General features: G+C 42.8%; 2 long non-coding RNA genes across 2 annotated transcripts; both read right to left on the reverse strand.

Moving 5' to 3' along the window:
- Positions 1-276: 276 nt before the first annotated feature.
- Positions 277-2,663, reverse strand: LOC149330615 (uncharacterized). Its single transcript, XR_016285506.1, has 3 exons — positions 2,627-2,663; positions 1,900-1,965; positions 277-401 (listed from the first exon to the last, which is right to left on the reverse strand). It is a non-coding gene; the product is annotated as an uncharacterized LOC149330615 (long non-coding RNA).
- A 1,254-nt stretch (positions 2,664-3,917) lies between these two features.
- On the reverse strand, positions 3,918-9,874 carry LOC149330616 (uncharacterized). The gene is made up of 4 exons (XR_016285507.1): positions 9,770-9,874; positions 5,940-6,109; positions 5,758-5,870; positions 3,918-4,132 (listed from the first exon to the last, which is right to left on the reverse strand). It is a non-coding gene; the product is annotated as an uncharacterized LOC149330616 (long non-coding RNA).
- Between the last annotated feature and the right edge of the window lie 354 nt (positions 9,875-10,228).

Below are 10,228 nucleotides of genomic sequence, written 5' to 3' on the forward strand. Positions count from 1 at the left end.
TTTACGAACGAAAAAAAGAAAGCAGGTATATCCGAACGGAGTTTAAAAAACCAGGCTATGTTCGTTCCCTCAGCATAAATCAAGCTATAATTTGTACGCTGCCAGCAGGAATAATTATAAATGTTTCACAGCTGGGCCTGAAAAGATTATCGGTAATTACAGAACATAGTATCCATTGTTTCTAGGTCAGTTATGAGAAAGTGTGTTAATCCGTGGCTTTTGCGTCACATTTTGTAAGAGATCGAAAGTTACAACTTTATGACATAATGCAGTCCATTTTTTATGGTATATATTTTTATTCAGTTCCAACCAAAGTTTAAGGCTGTCCAGACGGCGATTGTAGTAGCGTCCAGTGTGACTTCGTAAGGGACTGTGGTCAGGTTCTTTTCAAAGAAGCAACTCTGCAAATGTATCGCGAAGAACTTGTTTATGATATGAGGCACGAAATAAACTCAGACTGATCAATTTAGAAGCCTGAGAGCTAGTTAAAAAGCGCAAGGCAATTTCTATAGCTTCAGCTGTGTCGAGGCTAGTCCTACAAGTCTGGCAAAAAATTGCAACTACTACCTTCCGACATCATTTCAGGTGTTAAGCAAAAAGCACGTACTCACCCCGGTGAGGTTCTAATTATTATTGGTCATTTCTTACTTCATCGATGTGCATTCATTCATTTTCAATTTCCCTTGAATTGCTCACTGAAGTGAATAGTTGTGTTTCTAACACGAACCATTCGGAGCGCAAGACTGAGTCATCAAGAATTACTCAACATTTGAAGAAGAAAAACTAGACAAAGTTCTTAAGCCAGCAGGATAGCACTAGCAAAAAGTTGCAGGAGTTGAAACTTTCACTGCAAGACAAGTATTCTACTTTATTCGTGGAAGACCAACATAGCGTCGCGCAAATAAAGCCACCTGAAACGAAATAGCGCAAAGTATTCAACAGAACCAAAATGTCGGGTGGCCAAGCAAAACGGACAAATTCTACAGAAAAGGCGGTATCGTGAAAAAAAAAATTAGCTGAGGTTTTGCTCTGGTTAAACCGGCCAAGCTGCGTAAGCAAGCAGCAACTGTTTTGCCCGAGGCGAACGCGCGTATTTATTCCCCGTTTCGCTCCCGCTTCCTCTCTCCACATTCCGACACATGCGTCGAGAGAGTCTTTCTTCCACCGTGGTCGAGAGCGCGCGACTAGGCGCGCGGCAGCGGCTGCGGCGCAGCGACGGTCCTGGCGCCTGGTGGAGCGCGGCTGAAACGGTTGCTATGGCAACGGCGCTCCATTTGTTCGACCTCAGACACCGCCGAGAGCTACGCGACGGCTCGAAACCTGGCGCAGTATTGCTTACGCAATAAAATCTTCCATTTTTTTTAATACAGGGGTAAATCTAGATCGTTGGGAGAGGCTTTGCGTTGTTGTGAGCCTGTGCTTCTGGATTCCTCCGCTGACCTACATAAAGTTCAATGATGTTCTGTGCTCATTTCATGACTTTGAAACCTGTTTCTCGGTACTGTTAGGAAGCGAAATAGAGATCTAATGCTGGAGAAGTTGAATTAATTGAAATGTACTTAATTATCCTCGTGCCGCCTTACTTCCAAGCACCGATGGGAAAAGAAAGATGAGAGTGAGCGAGTCGAAGTGATAATGGGTGGTTTCAATAAACGGGGCAACTATCATCCGTCAACCATACTTGTGTTTGGGAAAATTGGTTCGCAATGCTGAGAACATATATTATCTCGATTCCTAGGACAAAACACAAAAAGAAGCAGTGTTTGTCATGATCCCATCATGGTGTCCGCTGTTGTGTGGTTGGATAATTAGAAATTTTAGCACAAGATTTACGAAAAGAGCCATCTGAAGCATTTATACGAGGGGATTAAAAAAGAATTGTATAACTTGTCTACTTACCCAGATTTTATCAATTTTCTCACCAAGGGAATAAGACAGCCCCACTTCTGAGTACAGGATTCCAGTCTATTCAAATATATTCAAGTAGAATTAAATTGCACTCTCAAAACACCTGTATGTGCTCAATCGTCACATTTTCGTAAAATTAAATTCAGCAAGTTATCGACCCCACGCTTTTTTTTCTTTTCTTTTTGAAATCCAATACCTATTTACCCCACCAATTCCAATACCAATTCCAAACCCAATGCCAATTCTTTTTGAAACCCAATACCTATTTACGATTCTTCTCATATCCCTCTAACACCCCTAAAACAACTCGCCGATCAACCTTGTCTTGAAGTGCCTTACCAGTAGCCGAGCATACCAGCTACGTCAGGTGATATCATGACTTTGCTTTTCTATTAAGGCGGCAGTTCGGACTTGTTGATAACCTGTCTCTTCTCTGCTTTTCTGCCTACGGCCCCCTTAGACACAGTCATTATGCTTTAGTACTACAAATTGCACACTTCATGGTGGACAATAAACCGACGTTTACGGTTACATTCACACCAACGTTACATCAGTAAATAATATCTTTACTTTACAGTAAGCCAAGGCTGCCACTTCCTGTAGCTTCGAGCACAAAAATGACACTCATGACGTTGAGTGTCATCCAGAAGTAAGAGGACTCTGAAAGGCGCAGAAAAAAGCAGTTACCGAAGTAGCAAGTGCAAATAAAAACAATTACCCTGTTTTTCGTGTGTGTTCGAATGCAGTCTTCAATCTGAAATGCAGAAGCAAAGCTTGAAGCGAGTGCTGCAGTATTTTAGTTTTGACGGACATGCCCACGAAAATGGAAGCGCGTTTTTAGCTACACCGCTACATGGCGTCCGTCCCACAATTAATTGTTCATGCAAGTTTTCTCACTTATGAGAACGTTACAGTCCGAGATTCACATTAGCTTGAACCTGTGAGTAAGAGATGTTTTTATATCATACGTCTCTTTCTTCCATGATTATGTGACAGGACAGTAGTGCTGCCAGATAATGTTGCATTAAATTGAGTGGTGATGCTACTGAACAATAAAGTAAGACAGAACGACGTCGAACAATATCTAACCACCAAACTCATGCATGCTTTATCAGAGTATCTGATATTCGGTCGTCAAAGCCAATCGCCCATAAGCCGCATAAATTTCCACAAATTAGCTGACTATACCATTATCGAAACCACGTCGCTCAGTCTTTACGAAGTATGGTACGCTATCAGTTTTAGCTGGTCACCCAATTCATGTATTTCTTAAATATATACCAAGCTTTCCTATATATATATATATATATATATATATATATATATATATATATATATATATATATATATATATAAGATGCGAAATTGAGAAACGCTTCGTTTATTGGGAGTCGACGTTTCGGACAGAGCCTGGCTCTGTCCGAAACGTCGACTCCCAATAAACGAAGCGTTTCTCAATTTCGCATCTTATTTTCAACTAGCAACCAAGTACGTTTACCTTATTGTGCTATATATATATATATATATATATATATATATATATATATATATATATATATATATATATATATATATATATATATATATATATATATATATATATATATGAGAGAAGCCAACAGCCACAGAAACCAAGGGGCACAGGGTATTTTTTCTTCGGCTTTTATAATGAATTAGCTTTAAGCGATAGCATATTCAGTAATATTATAAATTGATCAACACCACAAAATAAATAAATAAATTCAAAATACCCTGTGCCCCTTGGTTTCTGTGGCTGTTGGCTTCTCTCATATTTATAACGAGCCCCTCATTCCCCTTTCCTCGTCTGCTATACATATATATATATATATATATATATATTTGCCTCCTCACACGAAACATATACTTGCTTCGTCACACTTATTTATGGTTCTCTTCCTTAGTACCACTTAATCACTCACCAAGCCCCGACCCAAAAGGAGACTCCGAGATGCCTTCAAGCGAGCTTGGCCCATCCAACTTTTAAGCATTTCAAGCTTAGAGAACGTTCCCCAAAGTACAAAGTTAACTGTGTATCTAATTTGAGTTTTAATTGCTCACCCAATCTACAAGTTTTTTTAACTACCTACCGAAGTTTCAACAATTTAAATATATATAATAACAATCATATACTTGCCATCACAGTAGTTTTCTCAGGTATTGACTCCTTACAGATGTTCATCATATGACAATACGCATGCAGTGCCTGAAGAAGAAAAGTTTGCGTCCGTATTAATTGACATTAAGCCTGAGGACATCATCATCATCACATCATGAATTGAATTTCACATCACTGTTACATTTATACACAATGCTGCTCACAGGTGCGTACATTCTATTTTGGAATCAGCTATTCATGTGTCTCTTATGCAGCATGTCATAACCATCCTTCTGCATGCCGTAATTCAAATGGGAGTGTCACGCTAAGCACTATTCTGTGGGCTGCCACCCTATTACACAGGTAAGAGGAAATTATTCAGCTCAGTAGATACTGAATCAATTCGCATGGAACTGGTTTCACCTGAAACAACAAGTTAAACCGGCGACTGTAGGCTGCAGAACATTTCTTCGTGCATTTTCCTGATACGAAAGAATGGTCGACGTGATCAAGAAACCATAGAGTTGCAGGCGACAACAGTTTAGCAGAACTCACATACATGACGCAACTATCCCGTGCATCATTATCCTCATCATTCAGCGATTAACGATAAACATTGCAGGGCAAATGACATCCAAATTTATCTGCAATTAACCAGATATGAATGTTGCAGCGGAGTGTTGTTTTTCGCTGTACTTTTTATTATCCCAAGCAAACCTATCTGGGGCGGTAATGAATGCAGGGGATGGTTCCTACGATTTTCTAGGTTGTTGTGGGTTGTTGCCTTATCTCAAAAGTTTGCTACCACTTACAAATGAAGAATGGCCGATAACGGCGGGAATTCTTATCCTAACAACTTGAGCAGCCTCTGAAATATTACGATTTGTGGGCTCAAGTTAGCCAAATAAATGTTTTCGAGTTCGACGTCACCCTGAGTGCATCTCAGCTAAGAATCTGCCACTCGTCTCAGTCACAACAAAACGGGCGAGTTTATCGCGTGTACATAGTGCTTAAACGTCGATTTTGAATGCATGCTTAGTGTGCTAGCACGTGTAGTTTACAGATGTTGACAGATTTCAAGCATCAAATACTTTTACCGCATTGTTGTTTCCGCAGTGCGGCTGACCTTGGCGCTAGAACTGAGCTATAACACGGCCCCGAACGGAAGGGTCCACATGTAGCCGAACTTAAACGAACTTTGGCTAAACTTTTCACCTGCCGCCTGTTGCCTACATTCTCGGCTTGCGTAATTAACGCGCCCGCAGGCAACTAGTCTCGTCTAGGGTCACTGATCCGGCTACTCTAGCCTACTGCGGAACCATGGCGCCAACCTTCGGAACCATGACGCCATCCTTCGGCGCGGCGTGGAACATGTTCGAAGCAGACAGTACGGCGGCAGTCAGTGATCCTGGATGTCGCACCGTGCTGCCTGAACGGCGCTGCAGGCAGATGGTTGTGCTTGGCCGAGACGAGACTTTACAACGAGGTTCAGTCTCTGGATTGTGCTACACCGGTACTGCAAAGCATTTCAAGCTTACATCTAGTCTCAACCACATGAGTGCGTGCATTTTGTAATAATCCGCTAAGCTTTGAAAACCGAATTTAGCAGTGTTTAATTTCACGCCGCCCAAAGGGAGCAGAGCATTCAAGAAAATAACCGCCACCAATAATTCCCGAGCAAGAATTTTTGCTCATACTGCGTCCACACAGTACCTTAGCATGAGTCCACTCACCTTTCGCAATTTCTCAGAAGGGAACTCCCTCGCCGTAGCAGCAATCTCTTCTTGGCAGTGTTTCATCACCTCTCCGAACTGTGTCTTAGCTCTGAACTGCCTTGGTCCGAGCGCTGTAACACCACAATCATTGACCTTGCTTTTTGTTCCGCGTGGTGAGCATGCCATTGGCGAACACTTACGCGGGAGTTTAGAGTCGCAAGCGAGCACCTCCTGCCAAGCAACAACGATCAGCAATAAGCACTGCCTGTAGTTGGCTTGATGAAAAGTTCGTAGAATAACACCCATTCCTGTCCAGGAGCGTTGCAGTTATGCCGGGGTGTCGGGAATGCTGGCAGCTGTGCACTGATACCTGCACGTAGCAAAACCTCCCACTCAAGCATGAAGAACGATCTCAAAGCACCTTTCTTTCTCTTAGGCCGAAAATTCCGTTACGTCTAACGCCTTCACAGATACTCGTCTAGGGCTGGAGTCAAGGAATATTTATGCCTACACAAAGGCCTCAAACCATAGAAGCTCACAATACTCATAGTACTCTTTTTCTGCCTCAGCTAATCCTACATGTTGGCGGCAAGAATATTCCCTTCGTGGCGAATAATGTACGCTTCATATCACATAATCTAGCATGGTAAAAGATATCCAAAACCTAACCTAGCCTAACCTTAGCCTTTTTTTTCTGTGTGAGGAACGGCTTGTATTATTTCTGTTCTCTTTGTTTGCTAATTTCATAAAATGCCGTGAAAAATTCAAAGCAGTTATTGGACCCACATTAATTGGCTAGTCGCCGATTTCAGGTGCAAAAGCGGTTCAGATTTAAGTTGCAGTCGATCAGAAAGCAAAAACTTTGCATCCCAATTATACGATGTCATATCAACCAGGCTTAAAAGGAGGCGTAACAAACAAAGATATTACTGTTGTAGATTTTTGTCATTCAACAAAAAGAAAAATGCATAAATCAGTATGTCCAGAGGAGGGTGCAGAACTTTCAGGTTGCATTAGAGAGTGCACTAAAGGCTCTTAACCGTTTAGTAGAAATGGTGAAATATTATTTAGAAATAAGTATATAAATGCTCCGTTGCGGCTGACACAAAGTCAGCAACTAGCTTTATGTGCGCTGGCAGTGCAGTCCAAATTACACGCCGCGACAAGTTTTCTTGGCATTGAAGAGAAGGCTACAAAGCCGAAGCGCGTCTTCTTTTCTTGTGTGTCATACAAAACCCCGAATACGGTTATTGGTTTCCGCTTAATTACAGTACCAGGAGCACTTCTTAAGGCATATTTCTAAGTTCAAATGCATTGTTAAAATCAGCGCCACAGTTAAATTTCGTGCGTCGCAGAAAAAAACGGTTTGTTTGAAAAAAAAATGAGTTGTTTAGGCGCATGCGCTTTCAAGAAGCTTACTTCGACGGCGCCAGCTGTTCCAGGGACGGATCGAAACAGCGCGCTCTGAGCCCTGTGAGCAGCGTTCAATGCGACCACCCAGCGGCCGGACAATTGGCGGAGTCACATAGTTAAAGAGGCGCCGTCCCCGCTATCCTTGTTTCTCTTTTCAAGAAAACCTGTCGCTAAGTAAAGTGCCCCATTCAATTTCACCAGCCTTTTTTCTATACTGGCTATGTGATGCAGGCAGACTGACCTTCTCCCAATCCGAGAACTAGCTATGGCTTGAAGATCGGGCCAGAACGTCTTTCCGAAGTCACTGCAGCCCTACGCTGACGACCCAAACCGCGCACGCAGTCCACCGCTCCTTTTTTCAGCAGATATTCATTCCCTTCCGCAATCCGCACTGAAGATATAGCGTGCATGGCAAAGCAGAGTCCCATGCTGCAATCACTGGCGTCCCCTCCGCACACTTCTGTACAATACTGTTGTGCCAGAACATTTTCAACAGAAGTTCGTTCCCCTGGCATCCTTACAGGAGGTGTTCCGAGGCCTGTATTCGGAACAGTTGGGGGTAAGAGTTAATGGAGAATACCTACGTAATCTCCGACTTCCTGATGACATTGCCTTGTTAAGTCACTCAGTAGATAAGCTGCAAATCATGATCAATGATTTTGACAGGCGGAGCAGAACGGTATAGGTCTAAAAATTAACATGCAGAAGACGAAACTAATGTTCAAAAGTCTCGCAAGGGAACAGCAGTACACAACTGGTCGCGAGATGCTGGAAGTGGTAAGGGAATACGTGTGCTTGGGGCAGGTAGTATCTGCTGATCCGGGTGACGAGAGGGAAATAACTAGAAGAATGAGAATAGGGTGGAGCGCATATGGGAGGATTCTCTCAGGTCATGAATGGCAATTTACCGATATCCCTCAAGGGGAAAGTATAAAACAGCTCTATATTACCGGATCTCACCTATGGGTGGGGCAGAAACGTGGAGGCTAACCAAAAGGGTTCAGCTTAAGTTAAGGATAACGCAGCCCGCTATGAGAAGAAAAATGATAAGTGTAATGTTAAGATACAGGAAGACGTAAGAGTGGCTGAGGGAACAAACACGGATTAATTACAATAAATGGGCTTGTGCAGGGCATGTATTCTGAAGGCAAGATAGCCGCTGGTCCTTTAGTGTAACGCAGTGGATTCCAAGAGAATGTAAGCGTAGCAGAGGGCGCCAGAAAGTTAGGTGGGCCGATTCCCGTTGAAGGCCCTTTTTCTTTTTCTTTTCTTTTTTTTTCTTTCTTTTTCTTGTGTTTACCTACTTACTCGCTTGTTTTTATTTTGAAGTGTTCACAGCTGTATCTACATGTGTCTAAGTTTATGTTCCAACTTTGTTCTTTGTTCTTTGTGACTTGATTACTGTTCGACCCCCCCCCCTTATGTAATGCCCCCTGGGGCCCTTAAGGGTAAATAAATGATGATAAATGATGATGAGATTAAGAACGCCTCAGTATTACCCAGACCACATTTCTCTACGCATGCGACAAGATCGCTCAAAGCTAAAGGTAGCATCCTGATCCAGTATCCTTATTATTTCAGCGGGCGTACATCTCCATCAGCTGATTGTAAAATCATGATTAATGTCGTTCTTTTTTCATAGTGTGTTCCGATGCATCAGTGCACAGTTTTGTCGTGTTCAGCCGTTAATTAGGTTGTCTTGGAAATTTAAAATTGCAACGGCATCATTGTGAATTCTAGTATTCTCTTCTCAGGTTTTTTTTTAGCATTTCTGAAAAATATGCGATAGTAGCGCCGAAATGACAAACTATAAATTCTTGGCCCATATTTATTGTCTTGCGTGTACTGAATCAATTTTGCTTGAGTTTTTTTTCTGATTTTATTTTTTGTTTAGATGACGAAAAGGCTATCTTCACGGAAAACGGGGATTTATTACCTGGAAAAGCTGAAAAATAAAACAGCGTTGTAGCAAACACCACTCCTTTTCGTAAGAAAACTGCGGTGACATGAGACAGCTTTTTCACACGGATCCCTGAGACTGCGCAGCAACGCCATTGACTTACAAGCAGTGGTCACGGAGTGTATGTCGGCCTTGACGTCAAGGATTTCAATCTAATGGAGAGAAATTTTCAAATCAAATGTTCTGAGCAATAAACGCGTCTTTTGCTCACGTAATAATACCAGCATGCACAGAAAAGCCACAGAATCAATTTTTAGAAAGAACAAAAACTGAACGCAGTTGTCCTGATTGCCTCTTCAGAAGACTTGCGACTTCTCAAGGCTGTCGGCACAACTACACTGAATGGTCCAAAGCAGAGCAGACCCACACAGCGTTGAAGCCGTTTCAAAGAGCTTCTGTTCTCACCGTCATGCATATCCAGATGTTCTCACGCCAAACTCTTCATGTCGAGAAACCAACGCAAGGACGTGAACTCCTTGAGCTAAAGTAGCGGTCCGTGCGGTGCCACAAAATATTTACGGTGGTAACGGTTATCACTGGTGTAGCTCTGTTAAGCTGTACTCACAAAAGGCCGCACCTTTCTATTCACGCTTGGCGAATAGTTAAGCCAATTCCATTAACCAAACAACCCAGATGAGTCCAAGGATTTCACCATACCTTCTGCAAAATGAAAACCGTGGCCAACACTCCGATGTACGAGGCGCACCACACTGCCGAAGTATCCACAAGGCTTTGGCACGAGCGTTGTCCTTTGAACACACGTAGCCCCAGCTGTCTCGCTCCATGATCCCCCTTATTCATCACCCAAGTCGTGCCTTGTTTGTGTGCCTTGCGCTGGGCCCAGGACACGTGACTTCAACCCCCTGGCCCGACAGTTCATGGACGCTTCTTTGAGTTTGACCAGCTGACTAGTCGTGGGCACCTTAGTGGCTATTTTTTCCTCTGTGAAATTAATGGCGCAGTAAATTAATGGGAACTTCCTCTCGGTGCGCTCACAACGTGCGTTCTTCTACACACACCGCGTCCTCCACCTAGCGTGAAAAAATACTGTACCCGAGAATGAATACACTACAATGCAGCTTAAAGTGTAGAAACATATAATGTCAAAAAACAGTG

The sequence above is a fragment of the Amblyomma mixtum genome, chromosome 9 (assembly GCF_055824585.1).
Source record: "Amblyomma mixtum isolate Tamu chromosome 9, ASM5582458v1, whole genome shotgun sequence".
Taxonomy (NCBI): domain Eukaryota; kingdom Metazoa; phylum Arthropoda; class Arachnida; order Ixodida; family Ixodidae; genus Amblyomma; species Amblyomma mixtum.